This window comes from Saccostrea cucullata, unplaced genomic scaffold (assembly GCF_032062105.1).
Source record: "Saccostrea cucullata isolate Sc308-1 unplaced genomic scaffold, CSIRO_AGI_Scuc_v1 ctg178, whole genome shotgun sequence".
Taxonomy (NCBI): Eukaryota; Metazoa; Mollusca; class Bivalvia; order Ostreida; family Ostreidae; genus Saccostrea; species Saccostrea cuccullata.
In genome coordinates, this window is record NW_026930908.1 from 382,901 (window position 1) to 401,002 (window position 18,102).

Here is an 18,102-nt window from a genome sequence, read left to right on the forward strand (position 1 = left end):
TGATTTCATGTTAAACCATGTGAATAGCCATAATGCCACTGTTTTCATACTGATATAATCATATGAATTTTATACAATACAAGTAATATACAACAATAAAATTCAAATATCGTTCCTTTAATTTTCACTTCTTTCATCCTTCTGTATACTTGTATTCAAATCAAATCAATTTGTAGTTCATTTTCAGATTGGAAGAGACATACTCCATACTTGATGTGGACTCATCAGAGTCAAACATCGCCCTGGTGATGATGTGCAAAACGTAAACAGAAAATATGAAGTCAACTTGATTTTATACGTTATATGCGTTGTCAATGATTTTACCAAGATAAATAGGCAAAAAATGAAAATCAATCTTGACATGCTGACGACTCGATATAGGCCAACACAACTACTAAGTATATAAAGAAAAACATATGAAAAGAATTCAATATTCACACAACATCAACTCAGTTACCGACCAACAAAGCGATAACGACGATGTGAACAATGTAAATAAGATTTTGAAAAAAGAAGGCAATGTTGACAAGATGTCGACACGATATCGACCAACATTGCGATGTCGACGATGTTAACGATGTAAACAAGATAAATAGAAGGCAATGTTGACACGATGTCGACTCGATATCGACCAACATTGCAATGTCGACGGTGTTAACGATGTAAACAAGATAAAAAGAAGGCAATGTTGACACGATGTCGACTCGATATCGACCAACAATGCGATGTCGACGATGTGAACGATGTAAACAAGATAAAAAGAAGGCAATGTTGACACGATGTCGACTTGATATCGACCAACATTGCAATGTCGACGATGTTAACGATGTAAACAAGAAAAATAAGTAGGGCAATGTTGACACGATGTCGACTCGATATCGTCCAACATTGCGATGTCGACGATGTGAACGATGTAAACAAAGATAAAAAGAAGGCAATGTTGACACGATGTCGACTCGATATCGACCAACATTGCAATGTCGACGATGTTAACGATGTAAACAAGAAAAATAAGTAGGGCAATGTTGACACGATGTAGACTCGATATCGACGAACAATGCGATGTCGACGATGTGAACGATGTAAACAAGATAAAAAGAAGGCAATGTTAACAAGATATTTACATTATATTGGTAAACGATGTAATATATACAGATATAAACAAAGGTATTACTGTCATGTTTAATATGTTATGATATTAGGGGGAGTAGTATTCTTACAACGATGTCGACAATATCGAAAAAACATCGTGTACTGGACATACCTCCTCATGCATCCACATCATCAGGCCATGGGGCCATAGACGAGCTTACTTTGATCTCAGTCTCACTTTTCAGCTGTTAACTCTTCTGGTCTAAGTGAGACCAAGATCAAAAGTAAGCTCATCTAAGTTTTATGGTCCTGGAGCCTGTTGACAGTTCTTCAATGTAAGATTATATAAGAAATGTAACTTTCTCTATGAATTTTTGAAATGTGATATCTGAACTGACATCTCTTGTTTGGTTTAGATGGCGACCCCCCAGATGTATACTGAAGCTCCCAGAGTCGTACCATGAGAAGGTGAGGAAGAAACGACACATCCTGGTTGAGGGAGAGGACCTCCCCCCTCCCATCAAAACCTTCAAAGAAATGAAGTTCCCCAAAGCCATCCTCTCAGGGCTGAAGAAGAAGGGGATCATCACCCCAACTCCTATCCAGATACAGGGCCTTCCAACTGTGTAAGTTTAATATTGTGTATACCAAAGACAAAACACTGATAATCAAATTAATTATGTTTATCTTCTAAGGGAAGGCCAGTAATGGTTGGACAAGGAAACATGATGATTATTTGATTACAAGAGTAATACACTTTATATCTTTGTAAATTTAGTACAGATACCTTTTCACATTATCTCAGACTCATGTCCTATATACTTGTAGATTAATGGGTCGTGACATGATTGGAATTGCTTTCACTGGTTCTGGTAAAACTCTGGTGTTCACATTACCCATTGTAATGTTTGCCTTGGAGCAGGAGAAAAAATTACCATTAACTTTATATTAGAATGCATTGGCAAAGAGAGATAACTGCTGAAGATGTTCAGGGGTTCAAAATTTTTTTTGTCCCATCAGTAAGTAAATTTTCCCAGGAAGAAATGTTCAATACTGAATTTACCTATACATCATTAAATTTATGCCTTTTTATCAATTTTTTTGTTGCATTGAATGAATAAAGGGTATATATGTTTGATTTTTCCACAACAGATTTGCAATTCTCACTGGTGAATACATGTATCAAAATGAAGGAATATAAGCAGAATTATCTAATTTTACTCTCAGATTCTACAATTACATTGCCTTGATCATTAAAAATTAATATCGGTCATTAATTACGGATTTACTTTAACATATTATATGTACATGATAGCCATATTCAAACATGTTATAGCGTGAGTTGGCGAGACAGACCAATGAGATTATAGAGTACTACTTTAAGTGTCTGGCAGATGACGCCCACAAACCCACATTTTAACTAATACAGTGTGTTGTGTATTTTAGGAATTTTTTAATTTAAAGACCAAATGGAGGCCATCAAAAGGTTAGATTAATGTTAAATGTCAAGGCCATCAGTTGAAAAGCACCTTCTGTCTTACACACTTTACAAGGTTGTGGAAAAAATGTAGGGACTTCTGTATAAAGTGTAAAATCCAGAGCATTATCTTTATCTGTCACATTGAGATTAATTACCATTTCTGTCTGCAAATGAAGTTTGTTTTGAAGTTAAACCATCTTTTAAAACTCTGAAATGTGGAGCAATGTAGTACATTATATACTTAGATTCCAACATGCAAATTAAGAATATGTGTACATCATTGCATTACTAGTTATATGTAGTCAGAGTCGTAGTTGAAAGAGCATTACATGTACATATTTCCTATAACTACACAAACTCGTTTGTTTTATTATATACCTGGTTCATGTCTGTATTGAACAGAGGTGTTCATATTATGGTTGCTACTCCCGGACGTCTGATGGACATGCTGGATAAAAAAATGGTGACCCTGGACATCTGTCGTTACCTAGCAATGGACGAAGCTGACAGGATGATTGACATGGGATTTGAAGAAGATATCAGAACCATCTTCTCCTATTTCAAGGTCTGTTCTGTATGTTCAGTTACATACATATTTAAAAGGATTTTCATTTTAGATTTTAAGATTCAGCATATATTGTATAATCAGCTAAGGTATAGTTTTGATTATTCACACATTGATTGTGACCATATTGATTAAATATTAGAAAAGACAGGAGAATTTTCTACTTGTACTAAATATGCAGTTCATAGGCAAACATAAATATGCTGATTTTACATTTTCATCTTTTTCCAGGGACAAAGACAAACTCTGTTATTCTCAGCCACTATGCCTAAGAAGATTCAGAACTTTGCCCGCAGTGCGTTGGTGAAACCTGTGACCATTAATGTGGGACGAGCTGGAGCTGCCAGCCTGGACATCACACAGGAAGTGGAATACGTCAAACAGGAAGCTAAGATGGTGTACATACTGGAATGTCTGCAGAAAACCCCTCCTCCGGTAAGATTAATTTAATTTAAGATTTCCTAAATTGGTATCCAAAGCAACATTGATGAAATTCAGATCATGACTTTCTACCTCTTTAAAACAATTTGGGAAAGACACATTTTCTTAAATTTTCTTTGGTAGAATTTGCATATTTTTATGTTTCATGCCAAATTTTCATTGATCTATTATGAAAAAAATACATTTTCATTGAAACAGGTGTTAATATTTGCTGAGAAGAAACAAGATGTGGATGCTATACATGAATACCTGCTACTGAAAGGGGTAGAAGCTGTGGCCATCCATGGTGGAAAAGGTAACTATTGACTGAGCTAGGTTACCCCTGTAAGGGCTTGAATACCATCTTTTAAAACTTTTACCAGCAATGAGTACATTATATCTTAGCAACAGGCAAATTTAAGAATTGTTCACATGCATTACTAGTATATTAAATATGAGATAGGCATGTTTGCTACTTAGGCATACATGTAGGTTGTAATTTTCCTTGGTAGATATTGTAATAACATTCTCACACTTGTGTGAAATAGAATCACTTATGTCTTTAACATTTTACTTGTCAAATATCCAATTCTGAACACAATGTAACTCTGATTTTAAAGAAATAAGGATTTGAAACATTAAACTTTCAGTAATATCACATTTTACTTCTGAATTCTATTATATTTACACATTGCTGTTGAATTTCATTTTCCTAAAGTGTTCTGAAAGTATTAAAAAGATTACCATCGAAGAAGATTAATGTGATGATATGCCTTCATTAATTTTAACCATATTATGATCTGAACTTTATTGTACCAACGGCATCACAGACACAGATGACATTGGTAGTGTATAATATATCAGCTCATATACGGAGATATTTTCAGATCAGGAGGACAGAACCAGATCAGTGAACCAGTTTAGGAGCCGTGAGAAGGATGTTAGAGTTTACATCTGTTTATGTCCTTTACCAAATAGGACTTGATTTTATGAAAAAATACATTTTCACGTCATTAATTATGACATGCCAGAGGACATTGAGAATTATGGTACAGATGATCAAATATTTTGCTTATTACTTTAAAGCAATATGAGCTGTATGTTTGAGACAGAATTTTATTTAAACTGGAAAATGTGTTATTATGATTAATCATGTTTGTATGTAATTACAACATCACTTATGATGATAAAATCAAATTAAAGTTTAAAAATTTTACAGATCAAATGTACATTCTGTACACAGTGAATATAAAGAATTATATAAGATAAAAATTTATAATATCACATTTTACGACCATTAAATTCAATTTTGCTTCAATCAAAGCGTATAAAAAGTTCTTTTGTGGAAAATATGAACAGCAGAAGTTTATAAATGTTCTATTTTTCTGTCACTGAAATAGTTTATTACAAATTTGCAAAAAAAAATCGGATGTCAAACATGCAGCTCATATTGCTTTAATGTTATAAAAGTTAAAATTCATCTTATTAGCTAGGAGGAATTAATTGATATACCTTGTCCAGTAGCAAATGTCTTATTTTTGATCAACAGTTTTATAAAATAACTGAAGATGTATTGATAAAGTAAGTCTATATGCACACAGCAGTAAGAAAATAATATAGAGTCTGTGCTCTTGTTTTGAATGTGTGAGTGTTTTACAAAGAACTGAGATATATGCATTACAAAGTGATTATTGTCTTATTCCTTCTTACCTTATTTTAGTCCACAGAATTGGTAGGACTGGTCGCTGTGGAAACAGGGGAACAGCTACAACATTCATCAACAAAGGAGTTGGTATGTCATTCATTATTTAAAAAAAAAAAAAAAAAAGCAGTGGTGGAGATTATCACACATGTTTTTTTTTTTATTATAAAGAATCTGTCTAGGAATTGTTGGAGTTTATGCTTATGGAATTATTGGACTGTAAAACTTTCTTAAGTAAGGTGTTTGCAACTGATTTTATTCAATGTACATGAATTTTTATTTCAGAGGAATCCATATTACTGGATTTAAAACATTTGCTCAGGGAAGCAAAGCAAAAGATCCCACCCTTCCTGGCCAATATGCAGTCAGAAAACGAGAAATATCTGGACATTGGAGGTCAGTTAATAAGGATTTACCATAAACTGAATTTATCTAAAAGCCTCTTATTTCAGAGTATATATTACTGTACTTAGAATTTATGAATTACTTTGAATTTCTGATGTTCTAGACAATTTTCCGTGACTTTATCTAATTACAGGAGAGGTTGGTTGTTTATACTGTGGTGGTTTGGGTCATCGTATCGCGGACTGTCCTAAACTGGAGGCAATTCAGACTAAACAAGCCCAGAACATTGGTCGCCGTGACTACCTGGCCCACAGTAGTGCTGATTACTAAACAGTAGTAGATTGGATCTGTACTGTAAAACACACTTAACGAAGACTGGTTCATTAAGAAGCAGATAACAGATTTAATCTTGTACAGATGTCATTTTTTTGTACAGAGGCAAGATTTAAAAGAAAAGGGGTAAAAAGACTCTTGAGTTTTGGAAAACAGTTATTTCCAGCTTTTAAAACTACAGAAGGAAATGTTACAAACATTTGCTAACCTTCTAGTAGTGTTTAGTTGTGAATGATGAAATCTTTTAAATTCCATCTCCAATTAAGAAATCTGCATGGTTCAGAAATATGTAGGTACATATGTATTTGGGTTGATGGTGTTAAATAATGAAGCGTTGTGATCCTATTGTTATGATTCTTGATGAGAGTCGATGTGTGTTTGTATGAACTTTTAAAACATTTGTTAAGTGAATTTTCAGCCATTTACAGTGTTACTAACAATGGGAAATGGGCTTCATTCTGAAATACAAAACAAACTACCATCCAAGCTACTTCAAATTGTGCCATGATGATAGTTTAGATACTGAAATACCGAAATACAAATAAGGGAATAACCCAGCACCGTATCTCTACCCTCTAAAATGATTTACAACTGTGTGGAGGTTAATGCTGTGTGACCTACATTAACTAGGATTCATTCAATAAATATACAATGTACGGTGTCCAAACTCTATACTGTGGAATCATTTTTATTCATGGGGGTCAATGTTCGTTGGTAGCCAAAAATTTCCTGGTTCGTTGGGACGTAATTTCGCTGATAGCGAGTTCTATTTCGTTTTCGTAACTTAAATACATAATAAAACAAATGTTTGTATATACATTCATGGGATGTCAATTCGTGGGTCAGGGTAATCCACAAAAGCCACGAACATTGGTCCCCCATGAACAATGATGATTCCACAGTACTCTTATTCTTCTACCTGCAATTTTATACTGCATCTTCATGCACATTCAGATGAATAAATGTGATAAATTATTTTTAGTACATATCTTGTTATATTGGCTACAACTTTGATTAAGTATAGTCACTATGGTGATATATCTCTGCAGTCAAGGCAGGAAATGGCAATGTCTAAAATCTTTAACTTACATTGGATAGAGAGTGAGTTCATTATCTATCATGTTTATCTATTACATTGTACCATATATTTGTCTTACTAGTATTTGAATGTCATCTCATATTTTTAGCACACCTGTCGTTGTTGTTCTAGTAAACTTTTCACATTTTCATCTTCTCAAAAACACTGGGCCAATTTCAATCAAACTTGACCCTCTCCGGAAGGGGGGCACAAAGGGGGATCAATGTTTAACATAGGAATACATAGAAAAAAATCTTTAAAAATCTTCTTATCAAGAACAGCAAAGCCATGATTTGTCATAGTTATATGGAAGCATCCTCTGGTAGTGAAGATTCAAGTTTGTTCAATCATGACCCCTGGAGCAAGGGTGGGGCCATTATAGGTGATCAAAGTAGGATTACATAGAAAAAATCTTTAAAATTCTTCTTGAGAACAGCAAATTTGTGATTGGTCATAGTTACATGTATATGGAAGCATCCTTGAGTAGTGTAGATTCAAGTTTTTTTTCAAATCATGACCCCCAGGGGTATATTGGGTGCCTTACAAGAATGATGTCAAAGCCATTGCATTGTGATTGTTTTTTATTTCTCAAAAACAAGATAATTACATCAAAGCCATGTTTAAACAAGAGGCCCATGGGCCTTATAGGTCACCTGAGCATCATGCAACAACTTTCAAATGATTGAATTTGGTTCATGTTTTAAGCCAGATGCTGTGGCATTCACAATTTTAACACCATGATTATCATAACTAAACTTAGCAATTGCTTGTTTGTTTACTTGTTTATAATACCCATAAGCAGGGTAGAGGAACAAAAATGCATGTCAACTAATCAGTAATATTCAGCAATAATCAGGAGTTCCCTTACCACACATGAACCCCTGACCCTAGGTCTACACACTGCACAATTTTTGAAAAGGCACACTTGCTTATTAAAAATGTTCAATTAACACCAAGGAGCAGATTTCAAACAATTCATTTTATATATATATTTGGTATCCCTGACCCAGGAGCCTTGAAATTCAAAATTCTGAAAGAAGAGCCCTTGCACATCATAATTATATAAATAGTTCATCTGCTTATTACCCTGGAGTAGAGAAAAAGATTTTCATAGATGTAATGTATTATCACTATATAATCAATAGAGCCCTGTCTTAACACCAGAACCCCTGACCCTGGGGCCATAAAATTCAAAATTTTGGTAGAAGCACTCTTGCTCATCATAACTATGTACTTAATTAGTTTATTTAATACCTAGGAGTGGAGAAGAAGCTTTTCAAAGAATAAATGCATTTTCACTATATAATGATAGAGCCCTGTCTAACACAAAATAAAATTCACAATTTTGGTAGAGGCACTATTGCTCATCATAACTATGTACTTAATTAGTTTATTTAATACTCAGGAACAAAGACTAAGATTTTCAAAGAAATAATGCATTTTCACCATATAATCAATAGAGCCCCGCCCTAACACCAGAACCCCTGACCCTGGGGCCATAAAATTCACAATTTTGGTAGAGGCACTCTTGCTCACCATAACTGTGTGTACTTAATTAGTTTATTTAATACTTAGGAACAGAGAAGAAGATTTTCAAAGAAAAATGCATTTTCACTATATAAAATAGAGCCCCGCCCTAACAAGAACCACTGACCCTGGGGCCATGAATTTCACAATTGTAGAAGAGGGCTCAGTGCTAATTACAATCATGCAAACAGTTTGACTGCTTGATGTCCAGGGGTAAAGAAGATTTTAAAAGATTGCACTAATTTTAGTGGTTTTGGCCCCAAAGGGGCAGGGACCATGAAATTCACAATTTTTGTTCCCCTTCACCTATAGATGTTATTGCCAAATTTTTGAAATTGGTTCAGTGGTTTCAGAGAAGAAGCTGAAAATGTTCAAATGTTACATCAATAGGCCAGTTTTTAAAAAAGGAAAAAAAAATACTGAATTTGTAAAATTAGAAAAATTAAAAAAAAAATCTTGAATATTTTTCATCTCCCCATCCATGATACTAAGTGATCATTCTTTTCAAATCTTGAACGTTCAAGGTAATCAATGAATAAAGTCGTTTACCAAATGTTTGGAGGTTTACCAAGTCTAGAAATTAAATTTGCATGTCCTATTTCACGTAGCACAACCTTTCAATTACTGGAAATCATGTTGATCAGAAATAATCAGCATTTTGCTAAAAAAACTATTCTGGTGGAGGTAAATTCCTCAATATTGATACGTCACTCAAAAATTATATCTCAAGTGATACGATCATTAAGGTAATTCCACCCTCCTGTGATGTCATATGTTTTTGCAAAAAAACATTAAATTACATTCATACCCAATAGAACAATATATTTTGGAAGAATGATTTTCCATAGGTGTAATAATAGATATTGTAAAGTAAAAGAATTTAAAAAATGCATATTTCCTTTATTTAATCAATTATTCAATCTTTAAAAAATGCTGACAAGGGCAATACCTCCTGCTCGGGTAGATTCATTCAGAAGTTTTCTTTATTGTACTTCGAATGTGAAATAGTTTTCCTGTTATTCACAGTTCAAAAGTATCTTATAAGTATCAAGTATTAAGAAACTTTAAGCATCATAACTGTGCATTTGAACCAGTTTTTACAATATATTTATGATACTGTTTACAAAAAATGTACGATTTTTTATGTTGACATATGCTTTTGTTTATTTACGTATCCCATCTTAAATAATATGGCGAACTATACATTTTTTGGAAATAATTGGTAAATTTAAAGTTTATTAAATGAAAATAAATTCAATTTTTGTACTTTTAACCATTAAAATCATAAGGGTGGAAAGACTTTAAAGTGTATAGTTTTGCTAGCCTTATGTAAGTTCACTAAATGTTTTTGTCAATTTACATACTGACGTATTAGTGTAGTAAGAAAGAAGCATATTTTTTGTCTCTACATGGTAAGAAGAGTATATATTTATTATAGTAATTTGCTATTTTAAAAGTTCATATACATCTAGCTGATGCTATTTACATTCAGAATGATACATTTATTAGCAACTTTTATAGAACAGAAAATTCTATATTGAAATTAATTCGCCATATTCATGTACAGTTCATTGCAAATATCTTCCTCATAATTATACAATGTAGTGTATTATAGAAAATCTGAGCAGAACTAAGATTAGAGATGCTTACTTTCTACTTCAATTTAATAGCTCAGGTATGTTCAGTAAAGCAGTAACATACACTCGTGAAGCACTTTTTGTACGTATAATATACAGAAAAAAGGAAACATATATTCAAGAATACACTTATCTTCTTTCTATTTGAGCTCCTTGAGACTATGCAAGTATACAAGTGTAATTTTCTCAAATTATTTCATATAAATGCAAGAATACTGGCCTTCTCATGTGCGTTATGGAATTAGACTATATTGTAATCTAACATTTGTACTAGTTACGTACTGTGTCACACTTGCAGACATACCGGCAAAACTATCTAAAGGTAAGTTGTATAATGAAGAGGAATTAAAGTTTGCGGATGCATATATTATACAAAATAATCATTAGCAACTATAATTGTAATAGTTTGTTTTTATTTTAAATAATGATAAAAGATAAATGTGCCTTGGATATGTATAATTATATCATTCATTGTTGCTCCATCGAGAGCACTAATATTCACAGGAACTAATTTTCCACTATCCCCAACTATTCCCAAGACATTTTTTCCACATGCATATGGTAGTTCAACCCTCCAAAGATATCGGAGGAAACTCTTACACCAAACTAGAGGTACTGTGAGCAATGAGCTCACTAAATGATACCCCCCGCCTCCCATATGGTTATAACTGATGACAAAGTCCATGATTTGCCATGGCCGGGAAACCAAATTATCAAAAAGTATACAGGTGCACGCTTGAAAAGAGAAAGTATTTCATAGTGGTATAAGAGGAGTTGCGGATAAGGATAGGTACCCTAAAGCGTAACAGACGGACGCCCGTCTGTCCGTCTCGTTATACCCTCCGCTTTTGTTTACACCCGCTTGAAAAGAGGTATTTCCGCCCTTCTGTCCGTCTCGTTGTACCTCCGTCTGTTTCGTTTTGGGGTACCCATCTCTTATCCGCAACTCCTCTCATACAACTGAATGAAGTTTGATGAGACTTTCACAGAATCTTTATTACGTATTGCCATTGTGCACCTCCTATTTTACTTTTTGATTCGACACATATTTTGGGTTTACCATAGCAAAACACGGACACTGCCATAATATTCATATGGGATGCGGGGGTATCATTTAGTGAGCACATTGCCCACAGTACCTCTAGTTTGTGTGTTAGAATAGAGTTTTTGAATAAAGCAAGGTCATATTAATAGTTTTGATATAACAAATTCCGATGCAGAAGGGGTTCAAGTTTGCTCTGATATTGTATTATTAATCAGAGGTTTGGACTGCCATATGGGGACAAAATTGTCTTGGAAATATTAATTAAAAGATCCTAAATATGAAGCAACTTTTACATAAAGTTTATCTATTGGGTCTAGATATAGAATTTTTTAAGATACCTACCCACCTACATAAAACCCTAAATTTTTTATAGAAGATTTTTTAGGACTTCAGGTGATATTAATTTGACATAGAATTAAAAATCTTCCTCTCAAGAAGCAAAGCCATGATTTGTCATAGTTATATGGAAGCATCCTCTGGTAGTGGAGATTTAAGTTTTTTTTTAATCAAGAGCCTCTGGGGAAGGGGGGGGACACAAAGGGGGATCAAAATTCAACATAGAAATACATAGAATTTTTTTTTTTTAAATCTTCTTCTCAAGAACAGCAAAGCCATGATTTGTCAGTTATATGGAAGCATCCTCTGGTAGTGAAGATTCAAGTGTGTTCAATCATGACCCCTGGAGCTAGGGTTGGGCCATTATAGGTGATCAAAATAGGATTACATAGAAAAAAATCTTCAAAATACTTCTTGGGAACAGCAAAGTTGTGATTGGTCATAGTTACATGGAAGCATCCTTTAGTAGTGAAGATTCATTTTTTTTTTTCAAATCATGACCCCAGGAGTAGATTGGGGCCAAAATGGGGTATAAAAGTTTAACATAGGAATACATTGGAAAATTCGTTAAAATTCTTCACAAAGCCATGATTGATCATCAATTTAAAAGCATAATTAAAGTGGATCATAACAATAAACAACAAAGTCAATATGTGTCATATTAATTCAAAAACATTCTTACGAAGTGTAGATTAAAGTTAATTCAAATATCCCCCTTTCCATCTTCGTAACCACTTTTACATTATATTTGTATATTCAAACTTTTCAATACTCAACTGGTTTTTGCTTTTACCTGGCTAGTTGCTCAGGTGAGCGATGTGGCCCCTGGGCCTCTTGTTTTATGCTGCTACCTCATTAGAATAGATCAATATGCAGTTTAAGATTTTTTAAATCTCCATTTGATAAGACTACACAAAATAACAAGTTTTTAAAGAAAGTAACCCCCTTCTTTCCCATGCATTGTCAGATCCCCCCTCCCTGTTTGAAGAGTATGTTGTGTGTTTTGTGTATTTCCAGGTGACTACAGTTATTAAAATAAAAATTATAAATCACTGAAATTAGCACATTAATAAAATATATCACTGATATAAAAGAGTGCTGATTTCATTAGTGCCTTACAAGAATGATTGATTGATTGATTGTATACTGTTTAACGTCCATCTCCAGAATATTTCACTGATATGGAGACGTCCCCATTGCCGGTGAAGGGCTGCAAATTTAGGCCTATGCTCGGCACTCAGGGCCTTTGAGCAGGGAGGGATCTTTATCGTGCCACACCTGCTGTGACACGGGGCCTCGGTTTATACGGAATCCGAAGGACTATTGATAGTCGTCTTTTGTAAAACGGGACCCTTACAAGAAGAAATTGAATTGACGTCAAAAATTCAAAAAATACATGAATACTGAATTTGTAAAATTAAAAAAAATTTTTTTAAAAATCTTGAATATTTTACATCTCCCCATCCATGATAATAAGTGATCATTCTTTTCCAATCTTGAACGTTCAAGGTAATCAATGAGGCATATGTCGTTTACCAAATGGTTGGAGATTTACCAAGTCCAGAAATTAAAATGGCATGTCATATTTCACGTAGCACCACCTTTAGATTACTGGAAATCATGTTTATCAGGAAAAAAATAAGCATTTTGCTACAAATAACTATTCTGGTGGAGGTAAATTCCTCAATATTGATACGTCACTCAAAAATTATATCTCAAGTGATACGATCATTTTAAAAGCATATAGTTTAGCTAGCCTTATGTAAGTTCATTAAATGTTTTTGTCAATTTACATACATGACGTATTAGTGTAGTAAGAAAGAAACATATTTTTGGTCTCTACATGGTAAGAAGAGTTTATATATTTATTATTATAGTAATTTGGTATTTTAAAAGTTCATATACAACTAGCTGATGCTATTTACATACATTTATTTGCAACTTTTCTAGAACAGAAAATTTTATATTGAAATTAATGATATTAATTCGCCATGTCGAATTAACAAATATAAACTCAATATAAAAATATACTGTTCTTTTGAGATATATAAAAAATCTTATATTGTCATGAGAAAGATTGTAGTTGTTCATGTACAGTTCATTACAAATTTCTTCCTCATTATACAATGTAGTAGATTATTCAGAGAAGGACTACGATTAGAGATAGTTACTTTCTAGTACAATTTAATAGCTAATTTAATGTAATGTCAGTAAAGCATTAACAGACACTCGTGAAGCACTTTTTGTACGTATAGGGATACAGAAAAATAACATATATTCAAGATTCAAGAATACACTTATCTTCTTTCTATTTGATCTGCTTGAGACTATGCAAGTATACAAGTGTAATTTTCTCAAAACATTTCATATCTATAAATGCCAGAAATGCTGCCCTTCTCATGATCGTTATAAATTTAGACTATACCGTAATCTAACATTAAACTTGATACTAGTTACGTACTGTGTCACATTTGCAGACATATCGGCATAACTAGCTAAAGGTAAGTTGTATAATGAAGAGGAATTAAAATTTGCGGATGCATATATTATAAAAATAATCATTAGAAACTATAATTATAATAGTTTGTCTTTATTTTAAATAATGATAAAAGATAAATGTGCCAAGTGGATATATATACGAGGGTTGTCCCAAAATTCCGTAGACAAGCGTTGTTTTTGTAGGAACCCTATGTCATACATTAATGAAACTTCGTATATAGATTAAACTAACACTATCTAATAAATTTATGGAAAAATATTGAGTAAATACACAAATTATTCCAATTCAAAAGACACATTTCATTGCCTGGTGAAGGAAGGCGGCGCAATAGCCAAAAGTTGCAATTAAACTTTGATATATTATATTTAAAATCGTACGAAAAAGTAATTACTACCCTGCATTGTTTAAATGGAAACAAAAATTCATAATACTGTTTTATTAACTATATTTCCTCAAATGTTGGTGTTTGTTCTTTGATAAATATATTTTTTATAACGTTTTATATACATGGGGTTGAAATCCGACTTTTTGAAAAATGGCGGCTGCGTTGGCACAGGCGGCGCACTGGACTATGATCAAGAGTTTTGATCCTGAATTCACTCTTACTGAAATGTACCAGTCATAAATGATTTGTAGACTAGGAAATGCTTTCTCGTCCTAAGTATTTAAAATGACTAAAATGGTTTTCTATGTATATGTGAATAACAGTAACTAAAATATAAGACAGGGCTAAGAAATGGACAAGAGCTCCATAGTGCAACTTCATTAGGGAAAACAGACGAAAAGTCCGTAGAGATATAGCTTTTTCAAATTATTATTATTTCATACTTGTACATGGATAAACATTGCTAACATATTATAATGTTTGATCATATCATACTAATTAAGATATTTCACACTTATAACTACAACCGTTTCGTTTAATTTAAGAATTTGATTCTGGTAATTGAAATATTTTCTCCAAAGATTTGAACCGTTGACATTTGTATCTTATGACGTTGCAGATTGCTCCGTGTGTTCAAGAACGATACATGTATCACTTTAAATGTTATTACTCGAAGAGTTTTCAAGTTAACATGATAAAACTTAGTAATTTTTCTGCCAAGAACACGCTTTATCTACGCTGAAAATTTTATAAAGATACATTAATTCCTTTCAAAGATATGAGTCCAGTCTACGAAATTTTGGGACAACGATCGTAATTATATAGTTCATTCATTGTTGCACCATCAAGAGCGCTAATATTCACAGGAACTAATTTTCCACTATTCCCAACTATTCCCAAGACATTTTTTTCCACATGCATATGGTAGTTCAACCCTCCAAAGATATCAGAGGAAACTCTTACACCAAATTATTATACCCCCGCTTGAAAAGAGGGAGGGTATAAATAGTAATCGGGATGTAAGTCCGCTCGTCTGTCCGTCTCGTTGTACCTCCGTCTGTTTCGCTTTGGGGTACCCCTCTCTTATCCGCAACTACTTTCATACCACTGTATGAAGTTTGATGAGACTTTCATAGAATCTTCATTACATGTACATATTGCCATTGTGCAGCTCCTATTTTACTTTTTGATTCGACACATATTTTGGGTTTAGCATAGCAAAACACGGACACTACCATAATATTCATATGGGATGCGGGGGTATCATTTAGTGAGCTCATTGCCCACAGTACCTCTAGTTTGTGTGTTAGAACATAGTTTTTGAATAAAGCAAGGTCATATTAATAGTTTTGATATAACAAATCCCGATGCAGAAGGGGTTCAAGTTTGCTCTGATATTGTATCATTAATCGGAGGTTTGGACTGCCATATGGGGACAAAATTGTCTTGGAAATATTAATTTAAAGATCCTAAATATGAACAAACTTTTACATAAAGTCCATCTATTGGGTCTAGAATATAGAATTTTTTAAGATACCAACCCACCTACATAAAACCCTAAGTTTTTTTTATACAAGATTTTTAGGACTCCAGGTGATATTAATTTGACATAGAATTTTTTTGTTTAAATCTTCTTCTCAAGAACAGCAAAGCCATGATTTGTCAGTTATATGGAAGCATCCTCTGGTACATGTAGTGAAGATTCAAGTTTGTTCAGTTATGACCCCTGGAGCAAGGGTGGGGCCATTATAGGTGATCAAAGTAGGATTACACAGAAAAAATCTTCAAAATTCTTCATGAGAACAGCAAAGTTGTGAAGCACTTTTTGTACGTATAATATACAGAAAAATAACATATATTTAAGAATACACGCATCTTCTTTCTATATGAACTGCTTGAGACTATGCAAGTATACAAGTGTAATTTTCTCAAAACATTTCATATTTATAAATGCCAGAAATGCTGCCCTTCTCATGATCGTTATAAAATTAGACTATACCGTAGTCTAACATTTATACTAGTAGCGTACTGTGTCACATTTTCAGACATACCGGTGTAACGTTGAATTTTGACCCGAGTTGAAAATTGACCCGAGGGTCATTTTTCAACGTTGAATAGTGAGACCAAAGGTGTTGAATTTAGACCCTAGTCCGTTGAAAACTGAGCCGGGTCGTGGAATTTTGATCAAGAAACCGGTTCAAAATTCAACAGCATAAAAACACATATTTATGACTTGGTTTTCATAACTGTGATTTAATAGATAGGCGTCGGGAAGAGGGGGTGTGTTGCTTACCCCCCTTTTTTTGCTAAGTTAGACATAAATTGGTTTAACACCCCCCCCCCCCCCCCGCGCTTTCAACAGGCACGTTACAGTGTAGTCAAAGAAAGAAGAGTAAGTAATAGTGCTTGAAAATAAAATTAGATCCCCCCAGTAGGATTACTAGTTTAGACAATGGACAAATTTTCTTTTTCTTGTCAATTTTATATTTTATTTCAGACTTAAATCTTTTTTCTTTTTAATTAGCCCCCCCCCCCCCCCCCCAGCACTTTCAATTTGCTTCCGACACCAATGTTATCAATGCACACTTAATTCAGCAATTCAGTTATATTCTTAGAACATAATATTTTTAAAAATATCTTAGATTTCAAAGTTACAAGTATCTAATTAAAATCGCAATATTTCGTGTAATATTTATTTAAAAGGAGTAAATTTGTATATATATGTAAATCCTGGATATTAGAAAACATAGTTACACAGTATACAATTTAGTTCAGAAATTTTTTTGTTTGTTTATTTATTTGTTCATTTATTTATTTATTATTTTTTTTGCCAACAACTCTTCATTTAAATTCGTAATATTAGTATTTGGGAAATGGTGAGAGTTTAACGAATGTTGCGCGTACGTTTTAATGCACAACCTTAATAATTTATAATGTGAAACTTGAAAAACTGATTGTTTTAAAATAAAAGGTTTAGTGATCTTTTTCTCATAGTTAATCAAACAGTTCAAGAACGATCCTCACAATTAATACATATTTATTTTGTTAAGTAGAGGATGTAAAAGGGGGTGATATCCCCTTTTTTGGGATTAGTATACCAAATATATTTGAACAATGTGTTTTTTGGTATTTGTGACTGGGCTGTTTTCTTCATTTTTGTAGTTTTTAAATCAAAATATGTTTGCCTTAGATACATAACCCTGAATTTCAGCGTTATTTTATTTTAGTATATAAAAAATATCTAATAACATTCATATAATAGTGTATTAAAAAGAGTGTCTAAATGTTTAATAAAACGCACAATAACCATAAAATTAAAATTCTTATAAACAACGGGAGTAAATATTTCATCCAATCCTGATTGCAAAAATTTGACATGACAGAGGTGCGGAGAAAATTAGGACACGTGTTGGGCATAGTCTATATAGCAAAGACCACGTTATATTAGTATATTAACAATTTTACTTTCTCTATTAAAACAGAATTGTATTTATTTTAACATAAAATGACCTTTACGCATGTATATATAAACATTTTCTACGAAAAATTTTCAAAAATATAGTTAAATATTAATTTATTAAAAGACAGAATATTACGAGATTTTGCTCTAGCAGACGAGGATAACGCGTATTTTAAAATGTGCCAAGACCTTTCCCG

General features: G+C 33.0%; 1 pseudogene; it reads left to right on the plus strand.

Annotated features, from left to right (window-relative positions):
- The window catches only part of LOC134230549 (probable ATP-dependent RNA helicase DDX41), a 35,445-nt pseudogene extending 28,321 nt beyond the window's left edge, over window positions 1–7,124 (plus strand).
- The last annotated feature ends 10,978 nt before the right edge of the window (window positions 7,125–18,102 follow it).